Source organism: Synchiropus splendidus, chromosome 18 (genome assembly GCF_027744825.2).
Source record: "Synchiropus splendidus isolate RoL2022-P1 chromosome 18, RoL_Sspl_1.0, whole genome shotgun sequence".
Taxonomy (NCBI): Eukaryota; Metazoa; Chordata; class Actinopteri; order Syngnathiformes; family Callionymidae; genus Synchiropus; species Synchiropus splendidus.
Genome location: NC_071351.1, coordinates 15,483,751 through 15,506,390, shown reverse-complemented (window position 1 = coordinate 15,506,390; position 22,640 = coordinate 15,483,751). Strand labels below are relative to the sequence as shown.

General features: G+C 44.9%; 24 non-coding genes across 24 annotated transcripts; 16 read left to right on the top strand and 8 right to left on the bottom strand.

Annotated features, from left to right (window-relative positions):
* The first annotated feature begins 645 nt into the window (after positions 1–645).
* trnas-aga (transfer RNA serine (anticodon AGA)) lies at positions 646–727 on the top strand. The gene has a single exon. It is a non-coding gene; the product is annotated as a tRNA-Ser (tRNA).
* A 276-nt stretch (positions 728–1,003) lies between these two features.
* LOC128750270 (U5 spliceosomal RNA) lies at positions 1,004–1,116 on the top strand. The gene has a single exon (XR_008413074.1). It is a non-coding gene; the product is annotated as a U5 spliceosomal RNA (small nuclear RNA).
* A 1,401-nt stretch (positions 1,117–2,517) lies between these two features.
* Positions 2,518–2,656, bottom strand: LOC128750334 (U4 spliceosomal RNA). Its single transcript, XR_008413135.1, has one exon. It is a non-coding gene; the product is annotated as a U4 spliceosomal RNA (small nuclear RNA).
* Positions 2,657–3,478: 822 nt separating this feature from the next.
* Positions 3,479–3,560, top strand: trnas-aga (transfer RNA serine (anticodon AGA)). Its single transcript has one exon. It is a non-coding gene; the product is annotated as a tRNA-Ser (tRNA).
* A 276-nt stretch (positions 3,561–3,836) lies between these two features.
* Positions 3,837–3,949, top strand: LOC128750269 (U5 spliceosomal RNA). Its single transcript, XR_008413073.1, has one exon. It is a non-coding gene; the product is annotated as a U5 spliceosomal RNA (small nuclear RNA).
* Positions 3,950–5,350: 1,401 nt separating this feature from the next.
* Positions 5,351–5,489, bottom strand: LOC128750231 (U4 spliceosomal RNA). Its single transcript, XR_008413037.1, has one exon. It is a non-coding gene; the product is annotated as a U4 spliceosomal RNA (small nuclear RNA).
* Positions 5,490–6,311: 822 nt separating this feature from the next.
* On the top strand, positions 6,312–6,393 carry trnas-aga (transfer RNA serine (anticodon AGA)). The gene has a single exon. It is a non-coding gene; the product is annotated as a tRNA-Ser (tRNA).
* Positions 6,394–6,669: 276 nt separating this feature from the next.
* Positions 6,670–6,782, top strand: LOC128750268 (U5 spliceosomal RNA). Its single transcript, XR_008413072.1, has one exon. It is a non-coding gene; the product is annotated as a U5 spliceosomal RNA (small nuclear RNA).
* Positions 6,783–8,183: 1,401 nt separating this feature from the next.
* Positions 8,184–8,322, bottom strand: LOC128750333 (U4 spliceosomal RNA). Its single transcript, XR_008413134.1, has one exon. It is a non-coding gene; the product is annotated as a U4 spliceosomal RNA (small nuclear RNA).
* An 821-nt stretch (positions 8,323–9,143) lies between these two features.
* On the top strand, positions 9,144–9,225 carry trnas-aga (transfer RNA serine (anticodon AGA)). The gene has a single exon. It is a non-coding gene; the product is annotated as a tRNA-Ser (tRNA).
* A 276-nt stretch (positions 9,226–9,501) lies between these two features.
* LOC128750267 (U5 spliceosomal RNA) lies at positions 9,502–9,614 on the top strand. The gene has a single exon (XR_008413071.1). It is a non-coding gene; the product is annotated as a U5 spliceosomal RNA (small nuclear RNA).
* A 1,401-nt stretch (positions 9,615–11,015) lies between these two features.
* On the bottom strand, positions 11,016–11,154 carry LOC128750332 (U4 spliceosomal RNA). Its single transcript, XR_008413133.1, has one exon. It is a non-coding gene; the product is annotated as a U4 spliceosomal RNA (small nuclear RNA).
* Positions 11,155–11,975: 821 nt separating this feature from the next.
* trnas-aga (transfer RNA serine (anticodon AGA)) lies at positions 11,976–12,057 on the top strand. Its single transcript has one exon. It is a non-coding gene; the product is annotated as a tRNA-Ser (tRNA).
* Positions 12,058–12,333: 276 nt separating this feature from the next.
* On the top strand, positions 12,334–12,446 carry LOC128750266 (U5 spliceosomal RNA). Its single transcript, XR_008413070.1, has one exon. It is a non-coding gene; the product is annotated as a U5 spliceosomal RNA (small nuclear RNA).
* A 1,401-nt stretch (positions 12,447–13,847) lies between these two features.
* LOC128750331 (U4 spliceosomal RNA) lies at positions 13,848–13,986 on the bottom strand. The gene has a single exon (XR_008413132.1). It is a non-coding gene; the product is annotated as a U4 spliceosomal RNA (small nuclear RNA).
* Positions 13,987–14,807: 821 nt separating this feature from the next.
* On the top strand, positions 14,808–14,889 carry trnas-aga (transfer RNA serine (anticodon AGA)). The gene has a single exon. It is a non-coding gene; the product is annotated as a tRNA-Ser (tRNA).
* A 275-nt stretch (positions 14,890–15,164) lies between these two features.
* On the top strand, positions 15,165–15,278 carry LOC128750307 (U5 spliceosomal RNA). The gene has a single exon (XR_008413110.1). It is a non-coding gene; the product is annotated as a U5 spliceosomal RNA (small nuclear RNA).
* Positions 15,279–16,679: 1,401 nt separating this feature from the next.
* On the bottom strand, positions 16,680–16,818 carry LOC128750330 (U4 spliceosomal RNA). The gene has a single exon (XR_008413131.1). It is a non-coding gene; the product is annotated as a U4 spliceosomal RNA (small nuclear RNA).
* Positions 16,819–17,640: 822 nt separating this feature from the next.
* On the top strand, positions 17,641–17,722 carry trnas-aga (transfer RNA serine (anticodon AGA)). Its single transcript has one exon. It is a non-coding gene; the product is annotated as a tRNA-Ser (tRNA).
* A 276-nt stretch (positions 17,723–17,998) lies between these two features.
* On the top strand, positions 17,999–18,111 carry LOC128750265 (U5 spliceosomal RNA). The gene has a single exon (XR_008413069.1). It is a non-coding gene; the product is annotated as a U5 spliceosomal RNA (small nuclear RNA).
* A 1,401-nt stretch (positions 18,112–19,512) lies between these two features.
* Positions 19,513–19,651, bottom strand: LOC128750238 (U4 spliceosomal RNA). Its single transcript, XR_008413044.1, has one exon. It is a non-coding gene; the product is annotated as a U4 spliceosomal RNA (small nuclear RNA).
* Positions 19,652–20,473: 822 nt separating this feature from the next.
* trnas-aga (transfer RNA serine (anticodon AGA)) lies at positions 20,474–20,555 on the top strand. Its single transcript has one exon. It is a non-coding gene; the product is annotated as a tRNA-Ser (tRNA).
* A 276-nt stretch (positions 20,556–20,831) lies between these two features.
* On the top strand, positions 20,832–20,944 carry LOC128750264 (U5 spliceosomal RNA). The gene has a single exon (XR_008413068.1). It is a non-coding gene; the product is annotated as a U5 spliceosomal RNA (small nuclear RNA).
* A 1,401-nt stretch (positions 20,945–22,345) lies between these two features.
* Positions 22,346–22,484, bottom strand: LOC128750329 (U4 spliceosomal RNA). The gene has a single exon (XR_008413130.1). It is a non-coding gene; the product is annotated as a U4 spliceosomal RNA (small nuclear RNA).
* Between the last annotated feature and the right edge of the window lie 156 nt (positions 22,485–22,640).

Here is a 22,640-nt window from a genome sequence, read left to right as displayed (position 1 = left end):
GGAAACAAATCTTGATTTGACATGGACTAAAAGAAATAGAGAAGCTAAGGAGCCTTACTGAGTCAGCCAAAAACACCATCACACCGCATGTTTGTAAATCCGGTATTGTCGAGTTCTCTATGTGAAAGTGAATGTTCCTTGACCGGAATCTGTGCAATGCCGTTCTTGTGTAAACTGTAGCTGCCTTCCAAGCAGTTGACCTGGGTTCAGTTCTCAGGCTTTGCCAATTGTTTTTGCCATCAAACCATGGATGGCAGAATATTTGTGCCTCAACTGTCAACACCAGAAATGTCCCATTTCGGCTGGACGCGGACGACCAACACATAGGTGTCAATGGGAAAAAATCAATCTCCGCCTCGCGTTGTTGGTAAGACTCGAAGCTACGGGGGAAATCCCCAATGGATTTCAGTTCCACGGCCTTCATCGCTCGTGCCTTCAGTGGATATGTGACTGGGCCGAAGAAACCAGTTCTGTGAATCACGATTGAATGGAATGGGGTACGTGCAGTGGCTGGGAATCGAACCCAGGTCAATTGCTTGAAAAGCAGCCATCATCATTGATGCTTGAAAGAAGACGGAGAGATGATGCGAACCGATTTCTAATCAACCAATAACAAAATGAATGATGAAGTGGCTGGCTTCCGGTGTTGTTGTGGCCGAGTGGTTAAGGCGATGGACTAGAAATCCATTGGGGTTTCCCTGCGTAGGTTCGAGTCCTACCAACAACGTGAATGGAGAATTTCTCGCCTTGTGACCTATGCGTCGCAGTCAGCTTCCAGAATTACCTGATGTTTGAAGCCCAAACAGCTTGAGCGTTGTGGACAAGCTGCTCATGGAGTTTAAGTTGCATCTCATTATCTTGTGTAGTACTTTTTGACGGATGACTTCGCTCCTTTATCTTCATTCCAGATGTTGTGAGACACGCACCGTGCAGAGGGCGCCACCATGACTTAAAGGTTGATGTGGAAGAATACAGCTCCTTCTCTGGTTCAGTGTCAGTAGTTCACTCATGTTTCTCTTCAGATCGTATAAATCTTTCGCCTTTTACTAAAGATTTCCGTGGAGAGGAACAACATGAGTTTTTACTAATTTTTTGATGCTCTACTCTTGTAGGGCTTCTCGCAGTGTTCAATGTAACCTGACTGGTTAACGACTTTGGGTCACAAGTGCATCGTTTATGTGTATCCATGAAGTAGCACAGTTTGTTGTCTTACTTTAATTGAGCCATCACTCAATTTTTTTCAGAACAACATGTGTTCCTCTTCTCAAAGTGTCTCTCTTTTTGTCGTGATCCTCATTCTCATGTCTCTGTGACGTAATTGGTCAGCGCGTTTGGCTGTTGTTGGAATGGCTGGTGGTTAGAGACCACCTTGGGAAAAAGATCCACTTTGTATCCGTGACAAACCTCACGGTTAGTGGGGCAGGCGATCGGTTGGTGATTTCACAGTGCTGTCGGCCCGTACGGACTGGAATGTTTTATTTCTACTTTCAAAGGGTTTTACTCAATACTTTGAGGAAACTGCGTGGAAAGATCAGACCCTGCCTTTAATTGATGGACTGTCACGACATACAGTCCGGTAGAACTCTAATCAGCTGAAGACCAATGAAGTCTCACACACACTATGCTACGTGACGGTTCTACAGACCGATTCCCGGTGGACACAACGTCACGTCATTCAGCATATTCCGCCCCAAGACACAGCACGATTGCCATGTGACAGTTCTGCAGACTCAAAATAGCCAAAGGATCCGAAACACGAACCAACGTTGTTGGTAGGACTTGAAATTACGCCGGTACAAGTCAATGGATTTCAAGTCCATCGCCTTAACCACTCGGCCACAATAACATCTGGACGAGAAACGTTTTCAGTCATTTGTCAATTTGGAAATACTGAGTAGTACAGAAATTACGGTATGTCAGAAGAGTAGACTTGCAATAGCTAGAAAGCGCTCAACTACAGTACCATGTACGGCGGAACGTATGAGCCGACTCCAATGGTAACCACAAACCAGGATACGCTGAACACAGTAAACAGCACCTCGAAGAAAAGGAGCATCAACAATTGAGCAAAGCCCCAATGGCTTTCATCAACACAAACCTTTAACTCATGGTGTCGTCCTCTGCAGCATGTGACGAGAAAAGGACAAACCGGGTACTTTTCTTTTTTTACATTCATAAAGATCCACTTTGGTTCACTGAAGAACTTCAAGGTTCTCTACCACATTTGACGTCAAAGTAGAGTTGGTGACCTGAAATAATGTAAAAATGTGTGCTCAGTGTTTTCATCGTACTGCGCGCTTGTGCGATCCCCAGTCGACTGAAACCTTTTATTTCTGTTTCAAGAGGGTTTTTGTCCAATACTGCGAAAACAGCGCAATGAAAAAGAATCGGACACAATCTTGAAGCGTTGGACGGTCGGAAATGGTCTTGCTAGATTACGATCACGTATCTCGGCAGGTTCTTATTTTGCAGAGGAGTCGGGAATTTTTGGATTTTGTTACATCAACAGCAAACATGTCCCCACAGAGACAGCAAAAATTGCCGTAACAACTGTATTTCAAGTCGTCAAGGCGGGGTATTGGGTAAAGTTTTCAACTAGCAATAATCGCGCCTCGGATAAACCTCATAGGCTACGATACTGCCACTGCGCAAAGCTGCTGCTTGAGTTGCTCAGATGAGGACCCATGTAATTACACGTTACATTACGTGATGGTTCCACAGAGCCACAACCACAAATGATGCTCAAGTATTCCCACCTGCATTCATAACACTCACACTGCTGTATTTTAGACATGACCGATGCAGCCATTTATGTACAGAGTGGAACTGAGTGGAAACAAATCTTGATTTGACATGGACTAAAAGAAATAGAGAAGCTAAGGAGCCTTACTGAGTCAGCCAAAAACACCATCGCACCGCATGTTTGTAAATCCGGTATTGTCGAGTTCTCTATGTGAAAGTGAATGTTCCTTGACGGGAATCTGTGCAATGCCGTTCTTGTGTAAACTGTAGCTGCCTTCCAAGCAGTTGACCTGGGTTCAGTTCTCAGGCTTTGCCAATTGTTTTTGCCATCAAACCATGGATGGCAGAATATTTGTGCCTCAACTGTTAACACCAGAAATGTCCCATTTCGGCTGGACGCGGACGACCAACACATAGGTGTCAATGGGATAAAAATCAATCTCCGCCTCGCGTTGTTGGTAAGACTCGAAGCTACGGGGGAAATCCCCAATGGATTTCAGTTCCACGGCCTTCATCGCTCGTGCCTTCAGTGGATATGTGACTGGGCCGAAGAAACCAGTTCTGTGAATCACGATTGAATGGAATGGGGTACGTGCAGTGGCTGGGAATCGAACCCAGGTCAATTGCTTGAAAAGCAGCCATCATCATTGATGCTTGAAAGAAGACGGAGAGATGATGCGAACCGATTTCTAATCAACCAATAACAAAATGAATGATGAAGTGGCTGACTTCCGGTGTTGTTGTGGCCGAGTGGTTAAGGCGATGGACTAGAAATCCATTGGGGTTTCCCTGCGTAGGTTCGAGTCCTACCAACAACGTGAATGGAGAATTTTTCGCCTTGTGACCTATGTGTCGCAGTCAGCTTCCAGAATTACCTGATGTTTGAAGCCCAAACAGCTTGAGCGTTGTGGACAAGCTGCTCATGGAGTTTAAGTTGCATCTCATTATCTTGTGTAGTACTTTTTGACGGATGACTTCGCTCCTTTATCTTCATTCCAGATGTTGTGAGACACGCACCGTGCAGAGGGCGCCACCGTGACTTAAAGGTTGATGTGGAAGAATACAGCTCCTTCTCTGGTTCAGTGTCAGTAGTTCACTCATGTTTCTCTTCAGATCGTATAAATCTTTCGCCTTTTACTAAAGATTTCCGTGGAGAGGAACAACATGAGTTTTTACTAATTTTTTGATGCTCTACTCTTGTAGGGCTTCTCGCAGTGTTCAATGTAACCTGACTGGTTAACGACTTTGGGTCACAAGTGCATCGTTTATGTGTATCCATGAAGTAGCACAGTTTGTTGTCTTACTTTAATTGAGCCATCACTCAATTTTTTTCAGAACAACATGTGTTCCTCTTCTCAAAGTGTCTCTCTTTTTGTCGTGATCCTCATTCTCATGTCTCTGTGACGTAATTGGTCAGCGCGTTTGGCTGTTGTTGGAATGGCTGGTGGTTAGAGACCACCTTGGGAAAAAGATCCACTTTGTATCCGTGACAAACCTCACGGTTAGTGGGGCAGGCGATCGGTTGGTGATTTCACAGTGCTGTCGGCCCGTACGGACTGGAATGTTTTATTTCTACTTTCAAAGGGTTTTACTCAATACTTTGAGGAAACTGCGTGGAAAGATCAGACCCTGCCTTTAATTGATGGACTGTCACGACATACAGTCCGGTAGAACTCTAATCAGCTGAAGACCAATGAAGTCTCACACACACTATGCTACGTGACGGTTCTACAGACCGATTCCCGGTGGACACAACGTCACGTCATTCAGCATATTCCGCCCCAAGACACAGCACGATTGCCATGTGACAGTTCTGCAGACTCAAAATAGCCAAAGCATCCGAAACACGACCCAACGTTGTTGGTAGGACTTGAAATTACGCCGGTACAAGTCAATGGATTTCAAGTCCATCGCCTTAACCACTCGGCCACAATAACATCTGGACGAGAGACGTTTTCAGTCATTTGTCAATTTGGAAATACTGAGTAGTACAGAAATTACGGTATGTCAGAAGAGTAGACTTGCAATAGCTGGAAAGCGCTCAACTACAGTACCATGTACGGCGGAACGTATGAGCCGACTCCAATGGTAACTACAAACCAGGATACGCTGAACACAGTAAACAGCACCTCGAAGAAAAGGAGCATCAACAATTGAGCAAAGCCCCAATGGCTTTCATCAACACAAACCTTTAACTCATGGTGTCGTCCTCTGCAGCATGTGACGAGAAAAGGACAAACCGGGTACTTTTCTTTTTTTACATTCATAAAGATCCACTTTGGTTCACTGAAGAACTTCAAGGTTCTCTACCACATTTGACGTCAAAGTAGAGTTGGTGACCTGAAATAATGTAAAAATGTGTGCTCAGTGTTTTCATCGTACTGCGCGCTTGTGCGATCCCCAGTGGACTGAAACCTTTTATTTCTGTTTCAAGAGGGTTTTTGTCCAATACTGCGAAAACAGCGCAATGAAAAAGAATCGGACACAATCTTGAAGCGTTGGACGGTCGGAAATGGTCTTGCTAGATTACGATCACGTATCTCGGCAGGTTCTTATTTTGCAGAGGAGTCGGGAATTTTTGGATTTTGTTACATCAACAGCAAACATGTCTCCACAGAGACAGCAAAAATTGCCGTAACAACTGTATTTCAAGTCGTCAAGGCGGGGTATTGGGTAAAGTTTTCAACTAGCAATAATCGCGCCTCGGATAAACCTCATAGGCTACGATACTGCCACTGCGCAAAGCTGCTGCTTGAGTTGCTCAGATGAGGACCCATGTAATTACACGTTACATTACGTGATGGTTCCACAGAGCCACAACCACAAATGATGCTCAAGTATTCCCACCTGCATTCATAACACTCACACTGCTGTATTTTAGACATGACCGATGCAGCCATTTATGTACAGAGTGGAACTGAGTGGAAACAAATCTTGATTTGACATGGACTAAAAGAAATAGAGAAGCTAAGGAGCCTTACTGAGTCAGCCAAAAACACCATCGCACCGCATGTTTGTAAATCCGGTATTGTCGAGTTCTCTATGTGAAAGTGAATGTTCCTTGACGGGAATCTGTGCAATGCCGTTCTTGTGTAAACTGTAGCTGCCTTCCAAGCAGTTGACCTGGGTTCAGTTCTCAGGCTTTGCCAATTGTTTTTGCCATCAAACCATGGATGGCAGAATATTTGTGCCTCAACTGTCAACACCAGAAATGTCCCATTTCGGCTGGACGCGGACGACCAACACATAGGTGTCAATGGGATAAAAATCAATCTCCGCCTCGCGTTGTTGGTAAGACTCGAAGCTACGGGGGAAATCCCCAATGGATTTCAGTTCCACGGCCTTCATCGCTCGTGCCTTCAGTGGATATGTGACTGGGCCGAAGAAACCAGTTCTGTGAATCACGATTGAATGGAATGGGGTACGTGCAGTGGCTGGGAATCGAACCCAGGTCAATTGCTTGAAAAGCAGCCATCATCATTGATGCTTGAAAGAAGACGGAGAGATGATGCGAACCGATTTCTAATCAACCAATAACGAAATGAATGATGAAGTGGCTGGCTTCCGGTGTTGTTGTGGCCGAGTGGTTAAGGCGATGGACTAGAAATCCATTGGGGTTTCCCTGCGTAGGTTCGAGTCCTACCAACAACGTGAATGGAGAATTTCTCGCCTTGTGACCTATGCGTCGCAGTCAGCTTCCAGAATTACCTGATGTTTGAAGCCCAAACAGCTTGAGCGTTGTGGACAAGCTGCTCATGGAGTTTAAGTCGCATCTCATTATCTTGTGTAGTACTTTTTGACGGATGACTTCGCTCCTTTATCTTCATTCCAGATGTTGTGAGACACGCACCGTGCAGAGGGCGCCACCATGACTTAAAGGTTGATGTGGAAGAATACAGCTCCTTCTCTGGTTCAGTGTCAGTAGTTCACTCATGTTTCTCTTCAGATCGTATAAATCTTTCGCCTTTTACTAAAGATTTCCGTGGAGAGGAACAACATGAGTTTTTACTAATTTTTTGATGCTCTACTCTTGTAGGGCTTCTCGCAGTGTTCAATGTAACCTGACTGGTTAACGACTTTGGGTCACAAGTGCATCGTTTATGTGTATCCATGAAGTAGCACAGTTTGTTGTCTTACTTTAATTGAGCCATCACTCAATTTTTTTCAGAACAACATGTGTTCCTCTTCTCAAAGTGTCTCTCTTTTTGTCGTGATCCTCATTCTCATGTCTCTGTGACGTAATTGGTCAGCGCGTTTGGCTGTTGTTGGAATGGCTGGTGGTTAGAGACCACCTTGGGAAAAAGATCCACTTTGTATCCGTGACAAACCTCACGGTTAGTGGGGCAGGCGATCGGTTGGTGATTTCACAGTGCTGTCGGCCCGTACGGACTGGAATGTTTTATTTCTACTTTCAAAGGGTTTTACTCAATACTTTGAGGAAACTGCGTGGAAAGATCAGACCCTGCCTTTAATTGATGGACTGTCACGACATACAGTCCGGTAGAACTCTAATCAGCTGAAGACCAATGAAGTCTCACACACACTATGCTACGTGACGGTTCTACAGACCGATTCCCGGTGGACACAACGTCACGTCATTCAGCATATTCCGCCCCAAGACACAGCACGATTGCCATGTCACAGTTCTGCAGACTCAAAATAGCCAAAGCATCCGAAACACGAACCAACGTTGTTGGTAGGACTTGAAATTACGCCGGTACAAGTCAATGGATTTCAAGTCCATCGCCTTAACCACTCGGCCACAATAACATCTGGACGAGAGACGTTTTCAGTCATTTGTCAATTTGGAAATACTGAGTAGTACAGAAATTACGGTATGTCAGAAGAGTAGACTTGCAATAGCTGGAAAGCGCTCAACTACAGTACCATGTTCGGCGGAACGTATGAGCCGACTCCAATGGTAACCACAAACCAGGACACGCTGAACACAGTAAACAGCACCTCGAAGAAAAGGAGCATCAACAATTGAGCAAAGCCCCAATGGCTTTCATCAACACAAACCTTTAACTCATGGTGTCATCCTCTGCAGCATGTGACGAGAAAAGGACAAACCGGGTACTTTTCTTTTTTTACATTCATAAAGATCCACTTTGGTTCACTGAAGAACTTCAAGGTTCTCTGCCACATTTGACGTCAAAGTAGAGTTGGTGACCTGAAATAATGTAAAAATGTGTGCTCAGTGTTTTCATCGTACTGCGCGCTTGTGCGATCCCCAGTGGACTGAAACCTTTTATTTCTGTTTCAAGAGGGTTTTTGTCCAATACTGCGAAAACAGCGCAATGAAAAAGAATCGGACACAATCTTTAAGCGTTGGACGGTCGGAAATAGTCTTGCTAGATTACGATCACGTATCTCGGCAGGTTCTTATTTTGCAGAGGAGTCGGGAATTTTTGGATTTTGTTACATCAACAGCAAACATGTCCCCACAGAGACAGCAAAAATTGCCGTAACAACTGTATTTCAAGTCGTCAAGGCGGGGTATTGGGTAAAGTTTTCAACTAGCAATAATCGCGCCTCGGATAAACCTCATAGGCTACGATACTGCCACTGCGCAAAGCTGCTGCTTGAGTTGCTCAGATGAGGACCCATGTAATTACACGTTACATTACGTGATGGTTCCACAGAGCCACAACCACAAATGATGCTCAAGTATTCCCACCTGCATTCATAACACTCACACTGCTGTATTTTAGACATGACCGATGCAGCCATTTATGTACAGAGTGGAACTGAGTGGAAACAAATCTTGATTTGACATGGACTAAAAGAAATAGAGAAGCTAAGGAGCCTTACTGAGTCAGCCAAAAACACCATCACACCGCATGTTTGTAAATCCGGTATTGTCGAGTTCTCTATGTGAAAGTGAATGTTCCTTGACGGGAATCTGTGCAATGCCGTTCTTGTGTAAACTGTAGCTGCCTTCCAAGCAGTTGACCTGGGTTCAGTTCTCAGGCTTTGCCAATTGTTTTTGCCATCAAACCATGGATGGCAGAATATTTGTGCCTCAACTGTCAACACCAGAAATGTCCCATTTCGGCTGGACGCGGACGACCAACACATAGGTGTCAATGGGAAAAAATCAATCTCCGCCTCGCGTTGTTGGTAAGACTCGAAGCTACGGGGGAAATCCCCAATGGATTTCAGTTCCACGGCCTTCATCGCTCGTGCCTTCAGTGGATATGTGACTGGGCCGAAGAAACCAGTTCTGTGAATCACGATTGAATGGAATGGGGTACGTGCAGTGGCTGGGAATCGAACCCAGGTCAATTGCTTGAAAAGCAGCCATCATCATTGATGCTTGAAAGAAGACGGAGAGATGATGCGAACCCATTTCTAATCAACCAATAACAAAATGAATGATGAAGTGGCTGGCTTCCGGTGTTGTTGTGGCCGAGTGGTTAAGGCGATGGACTAGAAATCCATTGGGGTTTCCCTGCGTAGGTTCGAGTCCTACCAACAACGTGAATGGAGAATTTCTCGCCTTGTGACCTATGCGTCGCAGTCAGCTTCCAGAATTACCTGATGTTTGAAGCCCAAACAGCTTGAGCGTTGTGGACAAGCTGCTCATGGAGTTTAAGTTGCATCTCATTATCTTGTGTAGTACTTTTTGACGGATGACTTCGCTCCTTTATCTTCATTCCAGATGTTGTGAGACACGCACCGTGCAGAGGGCGCCACCATGACTTAAAGGTTGATGTGGAAGAATACAGCTCCTTCTCTGGTTCAGTGTCAGTAGTTCACTCATGTTTCTCTTCAGATCGTATAAATCTTTCGCCTTTTACTAAAGATTTCCGTGGAGAGGAACAACATGAGTTTTTACTAATTTTTTGATGCTCTACTCTTGTAGGGCTTCTCGCAGTGTTCAATGTAACCTGACTGGTTAACGACTTTGGGTCACAAGTGCATCGTTTATGTGTATCCATGAAGTAGCACAGTTTGTTGTCTTACTTTAATTGAGCCATCACTCAATTTTTTTCAGAACAACATGTGTTCCTCTTCTCAAAGTGTCTCTCTTTTTGTCGTGATCCTCATTCTCATGTCTCTGTGACGTAATTGGTCAGCGCGTTTGGCTGTTGTTGGAATGGCTGGTGGTTAGAGACCACCTTGGGAAAAAGATCCACTTTGTATCCGTGACAAACCTCACGGTTAGTGGGGCAGGCGATCGGTTGGTGATTTCACAGTGCTGTCGGCCCGTACGGACTGGAATGTTTTATTTCTACTTTCAAAGGGTTTTACTCAATACTTTGAGGAAACTGCGTGGAAAGATCAGACCCTGCCTTTAATTGAAGGACTGTCACGACATACAGTCCGGTAGAACTCTAATCAGCTGAAGACCAATGAAGTCTCACACACACTATGCTACGTGACGGTTCTACAGACCGATTCCCGGTGGACACAACGTCACGTCATTCAGCATATTCCGCCCCAAGACACAGCACGATTGCCATGTGACAGTTCTGCAGACTCAAAATAGCCAAAGGATCCGAAACACGAACCAACGTTGTTGGTAGGACTTGAAATTACGCCGGTACAAGTCAATGGATTTCAAGTCCATCGCCTTAACCACTCGGCCACAATAACATCTGGACGAGAAACGTTTTCAGTCATTTGTCAATTTGGAAATACTGAGTAGTACAGAAATTACGGTATGTCAGAAGAGTAGACTTGCAATAGCTAGAAAGCGCTCAACTACAGTACCATGTACGGCGGAACGTATGAGCCGACTCCAATGGTAACCACAAACCAGGATACGCTGAACACAGTAAACAGCACCTCGAAGAAAAGGAGCATCAACAATTGAGCAAAGCCCCAATGGCTTTCATCAACACAAACCTTTAACTCATGGTGTCGTCCTCTGCAGCATGTGACGAGAAAAGGACAAACCGGGTACTTTTCTTTTTTTACATTCATAAAGATCCACTTTGGTTCACTGAAGAACTTCAAGGTTCTCTACCACATTTGACGTCAAAGTAGAGTTGGTGACCTGAAATAATGTAAAAATGTGTGCTCAGTGTTTTCATCGTACTGCGCGCTTGTGCGATCCCCAGTCGACTGAAACCTTTTATTTCTGTTTCAAGAGGGTTTTTGTCCAATACTGCGAAAACAGCGCAATGAAAAAGAATCGGACACAATCTTGAAGCGTTGGACGGTCGGAAATGGTCTTGCTAGATTACGATCACGTATCTCGGCAGGTTCTTATTTTGCAGAGGAGTCGGGAATTTTTGGATTTTGTTACATCAACAGCAAACATGTCCCCACAGAGACAGCAAAAATTGCCGTAACAACTGTATTTCAAGTCGTCAAGGCGGGGTATTGGGTAAAGTTTTCAACTAGCAATAATCGCGCCTCGGATAAACCTCATAGGCTACGATACTGCCACTGCGCAAAGCTGCTGCTTGAGTTGCTCAGATGAGGACCCATGTAATTACACGTTACATTACGTGATGGTTCCACAGAGCCACAACCACAAATGATGCTCAAGTATTCCCACCTGCATTCATAACACTCACACTGCTGTATTTTAGACATGACCGATGCAGCCATTTATGTACAGAGTGGAACTGAGTGGAAACAAATCTTGATTTGACATGGACTAAAAGAAATAGAGAAGCTAAGGAGCCTTACTGAGTCAGCCAAAAACACCATCGCACCGCATGTTTGTAAATCCGGTATTGCCGAGTTCTCTATGTGAAAGTGAATGTTCCTTGACGGGAATCTGTGCAATGCCGTTCTTGTGTAAACTGTAGCTGCCTTCCAGGCAGTTGACCTGGGTTCAGTTCTCAGGCTTTGCCAATTGTTTTGCCATCAAACCATGGATGGCAGAATATTTGTGCCTCAACTGTGAACACCAGAAATGTCCCATTTCGGCTGGACGCGGACGACCAACACATAGGTGTCAATGGGATAAAAATCAATCTCCGCCTCGCGTTGTTGGTAAGACTCGAAGCTACGGGGGAAATCCCCAATGGATTTCAGTTCCACGGCCTTCATCGCTCGTGCCTTCAGTGGATATGTGACTGGGCCGAAGAAACCAGTTCTGTGAATCACGATTGAATGGAATGGGGTACGTGCAGTGGCTGGGAATCGAACCCAGGTCAATTGCTTGAAAAGCAGCCATCATCATTGATGCTTGAAAGAAGACGGAGAGATGATGCGAACCGATTTCTAATCAACCAATAACAAAATGAATGATGAAGTGGCTGGCTTCCGGTGTTGTTGTGGCCGAGTGGTTAAGGCGATGGACTAGAAATCCATTGGGGTTTCCCTGCGTAGGTTCGAGTCCTACCAACAACGTGAATGGAGAATTTCTCGCCTTGTGACCTATGCGTCGCAGTCAGCTTCCAGAATTACCTGATGTTTGAAGCCCAAACAGCTTGAGCGTTGTGGACAAGCTGCTCATGGAGTTTAAGTCGCATCTCATTATCTTGTGTAGTACTTTTTGACGGATGACTTCGCTCCTTTATCTTCATTCCAGATGTTGTGAGACACGCACCGTGCAGAGGGCGCCACCATGACTTAAAGGTTGATGTGGAAGAATACAGCTCCTTCTCTGGTTCAGTGTCAGTAGTTCACTCATGTTTCTCTTCAGATCGTATAAATCTTTCGCCTTTTACTAAAGATTTCCGTGGAGAGGAACAACATGAGTTTTTACTAATTTTTTGATGCTCTACTCTTGTAGGGCTTCTCGCAGTGTTCAATGTAACCTGACTGGTTAACGACTTTGGGTCACAAGTGCATCGTTTATGTGTATCCATGAAGTAGCACAGTTTGTTGTCTTACTTTAATTGAGCCATCACTCAATTTTTTTCAGAACAACATGTGTTCCTCTTCTCAAAGTGTCTCTCTTTTTGTCGTGATCCTCATTCTCATGTCTCTGTGACGTAATTGGTCAGCGCGTTTGGCTGTTGTTGGAATGGCTGGTGGTTAGAGACCACCTTGGGAAAAAGATCCACTTTGTATCCGTGACAAACCTCACGGTTAGTGGGGCAGGCGATCGGTTGGTGATTTCACAGTGCTGTCGGCCCGTACGGACTGGAATGTTTTATTTCTACTTTCAAAGGGTTTTACTCAATACTTTGAGGAAACTGCGTGGAAAGATCAGACCCTGCCTTTAATTGATGGACTGTCACGACATACAGTCCGGTAGAACTCTAATCAGCTGAAGACCAATGAAGTCTCACACACACTATGCTACGTGACGGTTCTACAGACCGATTCCCGGTGGACACAACGTCACGTCATTCAGCATATTCCGCCCCAAGACACAGCACGATTGCCATGTGACAGTTCTGCAGACTCAAAATAGCCAAAGCATCCGAAACACGAACCAACGTTGTTGGTAGGACTTGAAATTACGCCGGTACAAGTCAATGGATTTCAAGTCCATCGCCTTAACCACTCGGCCACAATAACATCTGGACGAGAGACGTTTTCAGTCATTTGTCAATTTGGAAATACTGAGTAGTACAGAAATTACGGTATGTCAGAAGAGTAGACTTGCAATAGCTGGAAAGCGCTCAACTACAGTACCATGTTCGGCGGAACGTATGAGCCGACTCCAATGGTAACCACAAACCAGGATACGCTGAACACAGTAAACAGCACCTCGAAGAAAAGGAGCATCAACAATTGAGCAAAGCCCCAATGGCTTTCATCAACACAAACCTTTAACTCATGGTGTCATCCTCTGCAGCATGTGACGAGAAAAGGACAAACCGGGTACTTTTCTTTTTTTACATTCATAAAGATCCACTTTGGTTCACTGAAGAACTTCAAGGTTCTCTGCCACATTTGACGTCAAAGTAGAGTTGGTGACCTGAAATAATGTAAAAATGTGTGCTCAGTGTTTTCATCGTACTGCGCGCTTGTGCGATCCCCAGTGGACTGAAACCTTTTATTTCTGTTTCAAGAGGGTTTTTGTCCAATACTGCGAAAACAGCGCAATGAAAAAGAATCGGACACAATCTTGAAGCGTTGGACGGTCGGAAATGGTCTTGCTAGATTACGATCACGTATCTCGGCAGGTTCTTATTTTGCAGAGGAGTCGGGAATTTTTGGATTTTGTTACATCAACAGCAAACATGTCCCCACAGAGACAGCAAAAATTGCCGTAACAACTGTATTTCAAGTCGTCAAGGCGGGGTATTGGGTAAAGTTTTCAACTAGCAATAATCGCGCCTCGGATAAACCTCATAGGCTACGATACTGCCACTGCGCAAAGCTGCTGCTTGAGTTGCTCAGATGAGGACCCATGTAATTACACGTTACATTACGTGATGGTTCCACAGAGCCACAACCACAAATGATGCTCAAGTATTCCCACCTGCATTCATAACACTCACACTGCTGTATTTTAGACATGACCGATGCAGCCATTTATGTACAGAGTGGAACTGAGTGGAAACAAATCTTGATTTGACATGGACTAAAAGAAATAGAGAAGCTAAGGAGCCTTACTGAGTCAGCCAAAAACACCATCACACCGCATGTTTGTAAATCCGGTATTGTCGAGTTCTCTATGTGAAAGTGAATGTTCCTTGACGGGAATCTGTGCAATGCCGTTCTTGTGTAAACTGTAGCTGCCTTCCAAGCAGTTGACCTGGGTTCAGTTCTCAGGCTTTGCCAATTGTTTTTGCCATCAAACCATGGATGGCAGAATATTTGTGCCTCAACTGTCAACACCAGAAATGTCCCATTTCGGCTGGACGCGGACGACCAACACATAGGTGTCAATGGGAAAAAATCAATCTCCGCCTCGCGTTGTTGGTAAGACTCGAAGCTACGGGGGAAATCCCCAATGGATTTCAGTTCCACGGCCTTCATCGCTCGTGCCTTCAGTGGATATGTGACTGGGCCGAAGAAACCAGTTCTGTGAATCACGATTGAATGGAATGGGGTACGTGCAGTGGCTGGGAATCGAACCCAGGTCAATTGCTTGAAAAGCAGCCATCATCATTGATGCTTGAAAGAAGACGGAGAGATGATGCGAACCGATTTCTAATCAACCAATAACAAAATGAATGATGAAGTGGCTGGCTTCCGGTGTTGTTGTGGCCGAGTGGTTAAGGCGATGGACTAGAAATCCATTGGGGTTTCCCTGCGTAGGTTCGAGTCCTACCAACAACGTGAATGGAGAATTTCTCGCCTTGTGACCTATGCGTCGCAGTCAGCTTCCAGAATTACCTGATGTTTGAAGCCCAAACAGCTTGAGCGTTGTGGACAAGCTGCTCATGGAGTTTAAGTTGCATCTCATTATCTTGTGTAGTACTTTTTGACGGATGACTTCGCTCCTTTATCTTCATTCCAGATGTTGTGAGACACGCACCGTGCAGAGGGCGCCACCATGACTTAAAGGTTGATGTGGAAGAATACAGCTCCTTCTCTGGTTCAGTGTCAGTAGTTCACTCATGTTTCTCTTCAGATCGTATAAATCTTTCGCCTTTTACTAAAGATTTCCGTGGAGAGGAACACCATGAGTTTTTACTAATTTTTTGATGCTCTACTCTTGTAGGGCTTCTCGCAGTGTTCAATGTAACCTGACTGGTTAACGACTTTGGGTCACAAGTGCATCGTTTATGTGTATCCATGAAGTAGCACAGTTTGTTGTCTTACTTTAATTGAGCCATCACTCAATTTTTTTCAGAACAACATGTGTTCCTCGTCTCAAAGTGTCTCTCTTTTTGTTGTGATCCTCATTCTCATGTCTCTGTGACGTAATTGGTCAGCGCGTTTGGCTGTTGTTGGAATGGCTGGTGGTTAGAGACCACCTTGGGAAAAAGATCCACTTTGTATCCGTGACAAACCTCACGGTTAGTGGGGCAGGCGATAGGTTGGTGATTTCACAGTGCTGTCGGCCCGTACTGACTGGAATGTTTTATTTCTACTTTCAAAGGGTTTTACTCAATACTTTGAGGAAACTGCGTGGAAAGATCAGACCCTGCCTTTAATTGATGGACTGTCACGACATACAGTCCGGTAGAACTCTAATCAGCTGAAGACCAATGAAGTCTCACACACACTATGCTACGTGACGGTTCTACAGACCGATTCCCGGTGGACACAACGTCACGTCATTCAGCATATTCCGCCCCAAGACACAGCACGATTGCCATGTGACAGTTCTGCAGACTCAAAATAGCCAAAGCATCCGAAACACGACCCAACGTTGTTGGTAGGACTTGAAATTACGCCGGTACAAGTCAATGGATTTCAAGTCCATCGCCTTAACCACTCGGCCACAATAACATCTGGACGAGAGACGTTTTCAGTCATTTGTCAATTTGGAAATACTGAGTAGTACAGAAATTACGGTATGTCAGAAGAGTAGACTTGCAATAGCTGGAAAGCGCTCAACTACAGTACCATGTACGGCGGAACGTATGAGCCGACTCCAATGGTAACCACAAACCAGGACACGCTGAACACAGTAAACAGCACCTCGAAGAAAAGGAGCATCAACAACTGAGCAAAGCCCCAATGGCTTTCATCAACACAAACCTTTAACTCATGGTGTCATCCTCTGCAGCATGTGACGAGAAAAGGACAAACCGGGTACTTTTCTTTTTTTACATTCATAAAGATCCACTTTGGTTCACTGAAGAACTTCAAGGTTCTCTGCCACATTTGACGTCAAAGTAGAGTTGGTGACCTGAAATAATGTAAAAATGTGTGCTCAGTGTTTTCATCGTACTGCGCGCTTGTGCGATCCCCAGTGGACTGAAACCTTTTATTTCTGTTTCAAGAGGGTTTTTGTCCAATACTGCGAAAACAGCGCAATGAAAAAGAATCGGACACAATCTTGAAGCGTTGGACGGTCGGAAATGGTCTTGCTAGATTACGATCACGTATCTCGGCAGGTTCTTATTTTGCAGAGGAGTCGGGAATTTTTGGATTTTGTTACATCAACAGCAAACATGTCCCCACAGAGACAGCAAAAATTGCCGTAACAACTGTATTTCAAGTCGTCAAGGCGGGGTATTGGGTAAAGTTTTCAACTAGCAATAATCGCGCCTCGGATAAACCTCATAGGCTACGATACTGCCACTGCGCAAAGCTGCTGCTTGAGTTGCTCAGATGAGGACCCATGTAATTACACGTTACATTACGTGATGGTTCCACAGAGCCACAACCACAAATGATGCTCAAGTATTCCCACCTGCATTCATAACACTCACACTGCTGTATTTTAGACATGACCGATGCAGCCATTTATGTACAGAGTGGAACTGAGTGGAAACAAATCTTGATTTGACATGGACTAAAAGAAATAGAGAAGCTAAGGAGCCTTACTGAGTCAGCCAAAAACACCATCACACCGCATGTTTGTAAATCCGGTATTGTCGAGTTCTCTATGTGAAAGTGAATGTTCCTTGACGGGAATCTGTGCAATGCCGTTCTTGTGTAAACTGTAGCTGCCTTCCAAGCAGTTGACCTGGGTTCAGTTCTCAGGCTTTGCCAATTGTTTTTGCCATCAAACCATGGATGGCAGAATATTTGTGCCTCAACTGTCAACACCAGAAATGTCCCATTTCGGCTGGACGCGGACGACCAACACATAGGTGTCAATGGGATAAAAATCAATCTCCGCCTCGCGTTGTTGGTAAGACTCGAAGCTACGGGGGAAATCCCCAATGGATTTCAGTTCCACGGCCTTCATCGCTCGTGCCTTCAGTGGATATGTGACTGGGCCGAAGAAACCAGTTCTGTGAATCACGATTGAATGGAATGGGGTACGTGCAGTGGCTGGGAATCGAACCCAGGTCAATTGCTTGAAAAGCAGCCATCATCATTGATGCTTGAAAGAAGACGGAGAGATGATGCGAACCGATTTCTAATCAACCAATAACAAAATGAATGATGAAGTGGCTGGCTTCCGGTGTTGTTGTGGCCGAGTGGTTAAGGCGATGGACTAGAAATCCATTGGGGTTTCCCTGCGTAGGTTCGAGTCCTACCAACAACGTGAATGGAGAATTTCTCGCCTTGTGACCTATGCGTCGCAGTCAGCTTCCAGAATTACCTGATGTTTGAAGCCCAAACAGCTTGAGCGTTGTGGACAAGCTGCTCATGGAGTTTAAGTTGCATCTCATTATCTTGTGTAGTACTTTTTGACGGATGACTTCGCTCCTTTATCTTCATTCCAGATGTTGTGAGACACGCACCGTGCAGAGGGCGCCACCATGACTTAAAGGTTGATGTGGAAGAATACAGCTCCTTCTCTGGTTCAGTGTCAGTAGTTCACTCATGTTTCTCTTCAGATCGTATAAATCTTTCGCCTTTTACTAAAGATTTCCGTGGAGAGGAACAACATGAGTTTTTACTAATTTTTTGATGCTCTACTCTTGTAGGGCTTCTCGCAGTGTTCAATGTAACCTGACTGGTTAACGACTTTGGGTCACAAGTGCATCGTTTATGTGTATCCATGAAGTAGCACAGTTTGTTGTCTTACTTTAATTGAGCCATCACTCAATTTTTTTCAGAACAACATGTGTTCCTCGTCTCAAAGTGTCTCTCTTTTTGTTGTGATCCTCATTCTCATGTCTCTGTGACGTAATTGGTCAGCGCGTTTGGCTGTTGTTGGAATGGCTGGTGGTTAGAGACCACCTTGGGAAAAAGATCCACTTTGTATCCGTGACAAACCTCACGGTTAGTGGGGCAGGCGATCGGTTGGTGATTTCACAGTGCTGTCGGCCCGTACGGACTGGAATGTTTTATTTCTACTTTCAAAGGGTTTTACTCAATACTTTGAGGAAACTGCGTGGAAAGATCAGACCCTGCCTTTAATTGATGGACTGTCACGACATACAGTCCGGTAGAACTCTAATCAGCTGAAGACCAATGAAGTCTCACACACACTATGCTACGTGACGGTTCTACAGACCGATTCCCGGTGGACACAACGTCACGTCATTCAGCATATTCCGCCCCAAGACACAGCACGATTGCCATGTGACAGTTCTGCAGACTCAAAATAGCCAAAGCATCCGAAACACGACCCAACGTTGTTGGTAGGACTTGAAATTACGCCGGTACAAGTCAATGGATTTCAAGTCCATCGCCTTAACCACTCGGCCACAATAACATCTGGACGAGAGACGTTTTCAGTCATTTGTCAATTTGGAAATACTGAGTAGTACAGAAATTACGGTATGTCAGAAGAGTAGACTTGCAATAGCTGGAAAGCGCTCAACTACAGTACCATGTACAGCGGAACGTATGAGCCGACTCCAATGGTAACCACAAACCAGGATACGCTGAACACAGTAAACAGCACCTCGAAGAAAAGGAGCATCAACAACTGAGCAAAGCCCCAATGGCTTTCATCAACACAAACCTTTAACTCATGGTGTCATCCTCTGCAGCATGTGACGAGAAAAGGACAAACCGGGTACTTTTCTTTTTTTACATTCATAAAGATCCACTTTGGTTCACTGAAGAACTTCAAGGTTCTCTGCCACATTTGACGTCAAAGTAGAGTTGGTGACCTGAAATAATGTAAAAATGTGTGCTCAGTGTTTTCATCGTACTGCGCGCTTGTGCGATCCCCAGTGGACTGAAACCTTTTATTTCTGTTTCAAGAGGGTTTTTGTCCAATACTGCGAAAACAGCGCAATGAAAAAGAATCGGACACAATCTTGAAGCGTTGGACGGTCGGAAATGGTCTTGCTAGATTACGATCACGTATCTCGGCAGGTTCTTATTTTGCAGAGGAGTCGGGAATTTTTGGATTTTGTTACATCAACAGCAAACATGTCCCCACAGAGACAGCAAAAATTGCCGTAACAACTGTATTTCAAGTGGCCAAGGCAGGGTATTGGGTAAAGTTTTCAACTAGCAATAATCGCGCCTCGGATAAACCTCATAGGCTACGATACTGCCACTGCGCAAAGCTGCTGCTTGAGTTGCTCAGATGAGGACCCATGTAATTACACGTTACATTACGTGATGGTTCCACAGAGCCACAACCACAAATGATGCTCAAGTATTCCCACCTGCATTCATAACACTCACACTGCTGTATTTTAGACATGACCGATGCAGCCATTTATGTACAGAGTGGAACTGAGTGGAAACAAATCTTGATTTGACATGGACTAAAAGAAATAGAGAAGCTAAGGAGCCTTACTGAGTCAGCCAAAAACACCATCACACCGCATGTTTGTAAATCCGGTATTGTCGAGTTCTCTATGTGAAAGTGAATGTTCCTTGACGGGAATCTGTGCAATGCCGTTCTTGTGTAAACTGTAGCTGCCTTCCAAGCAGTTGACCTGGGTTCAGTTCTCAGGCTTTGCCAATTGTTTTTGCCATCAAACCATGGATGGCAGAATATTTGTGCCTCAACTGTCAACACCAGAAATGTCCCATTTCGGCTGGACGCGGACGACCAACACATAGGTGTCAATGGGATAAAAGTCAATCTCCGCCTCGCGTTGTTGGTAAGACTCGAAGCTACGGGGGAAATCCCCAATGGATTTCAGTTCCACGGCCTTCATCGCTCGTGCCTTCAGTGGATATGTGACTGGGCCGAAGAAACCAGTTCTGTGAATCACGATTGAATGGAATGGGGTACGTGCAGTGGCTGGGAATCGAACCCAGGTCAATTGCTTGAAAAGCAGCCATCATCATTGATGCTTGAAAGAAGACGGAGAGATGATGCGAACCGATTTCTAATCAACCAATAACAAAATGAATGATGAAGTGGCTGGCTTCCGGTGTTGTTGTGGCCGAGTGGTTAAGGCGATGGACTAGAAATCCATTGGGGTTTCCCTGCGTAGGTTCGAGTCCTACCAACAACGTGAATGGAGAATTTCTCGCCTTGTGACCTATGCGTCGCAGTCAGCTTCCAGAATTACCTGATGTTTGAAGCCCAAACAGCTTGAGCGTTGTGGACAAGCTGCTCATGGAGTTTAAGTCGCATCTCATTATCTTGTGTAGTACTTTTTGACGGATGACTTCGCTCCTTTATCTTCATTCCAGATGTTGTGAGACACGCACCGTGCAGAGGGCGCCACCATGACTTAAAGGTTGATGTGGAAGAATACAGCTCCTTCTCTGGTTCAGTGTCAGTAGTTCACTCATGTTTCTCTTCAGATCGTATAAATCTTTCGCCTTTTACTAAAGATTTCCGTGGAGAGGAACAACATGAGTTTTTACTAATTTTTTGATGCTCTACTCTTGTAGGGCTTCTCGCAGTGTTCAATGTAACCTGACTGGTTAACGACTTTGGGTCACAAGTGCATCGTTTATGTGTATCCATGAAGTAGCACAGTTTGTTGTCTTACTTTAATTGAGCCATCACTCAATTTTTTTCAGAACAACATGTGTTCCTCTTCTCAAAGTGTCTCTCTTTTTGTCGTGATCCTCATTCTCATGTCTCTGTGACGTAATTGGTCAGCGCGTTTGGCTGTTGTTGGAATGGCTGGTGGTTAGAGACCACCTTGGGAAAAAGATCCACTTTGTATCCGTGACAAACCTCACGGTTAGTGGGGCAAGCGATCGGTTGGTGATTTCACAGTGCTGTCGGCCCGTACGGACTGGAATGTTTTATTTCTACTTTCAAAGGGTTTTACTCAATACTTTGAGGAAACTGCGTGGAAAGATCAGACCCTGCCTTTAATTGAAGGACTGTCACGACATACAGTCCGGTAGAACTCTAATCAGCTGAAGACCAATGAAGTCTCACACACACTATGCTACGTGACGGTTCTACAGACCGATTCCCGGTGGACACAACGTCACGTCATTCAGCATATTCCGCCCCAAGACACAGCACGATTGCCATGTGACAGTTCTGCAGACTCAAAATAGCCAAAGGATCCGAAACACGAACCAACGTTGTTGGTAGGACTTGAAATTACGCCGGTACAAGTCAATGGATTTCAAGTCCATCGCCTTAACCACTCGGCCACAATAACATCTGGACGAGAAACGTTTTCAGTCATTTGTCAATTTGGAAATACTGAGTAGTACAGAAATTACGGTATGTCAGAAGAGTAGACTTGCAATAGCTAGAAAGCGCTCAACTACAGTACCATGTACGGCGGAACGTATGAGCCGACTCCAATGGTAACCACAAACCAGGATACGCTGAACACAGTAAACAGCACCTCGAAGAAAAGGAGCATCAACAATTGAGCAAAGCCCCAATGGCTTTCATCAACACAAACCTTTAACTCATGGTGTCGTCCTCTGCAGCATGTGACGAGAAAAGGACAAACCGGGTACTTTTCTTTTTTTACATTCATAAAGATCCACTTTGGTTCACTGAAGAACTTCAAGGTTCTCTACCACATTTGACGTCAAAGTAGAGTTGGTGACCTGAAATAATGTAAAAATGTGTGCTCAGTGTTTTCATCGTACTGCGCGCTTGTGCGATCCCCAGTCGACTGAAACCTTTTATTTCTGTTTCAAGAGGGTTTTTGTCCAATACTGCGAAAACAGCGCAATGAAAAAGAATCGGACACAATCTTGAAGCGTTGGACGGTCGGAAATGGTCTTGCTAGATTACGATCACGTATCTCGGCAGGTTCTTATTTTGCAGAGGAGTCGGGAATTTTTGGATTTTGTTACATCAACAGCAAACATGTCCCCACAGAGACAGCAAAAATTGCCGTAACAACTGTATTTCAAGTCGTCAAGGCGGGGTATTGGGTAAAGTTTTCAACTAGCAATAATCGCGCCTCGGATAAACCTCATAGGCTACGATACTGCCACTGCGCAAAGCTGCTGCTTGAGTTGCTCAGATGAGGACCCATGTAATTACACGTTACATTACGTGATGGTTCCACAGAGCCACAACCACAAATGATGCTCAAGTATTCCCACCTGCATTCATAACACTCACACTGCTGTATTTTAGACATGACCGATGCAGCCATTTA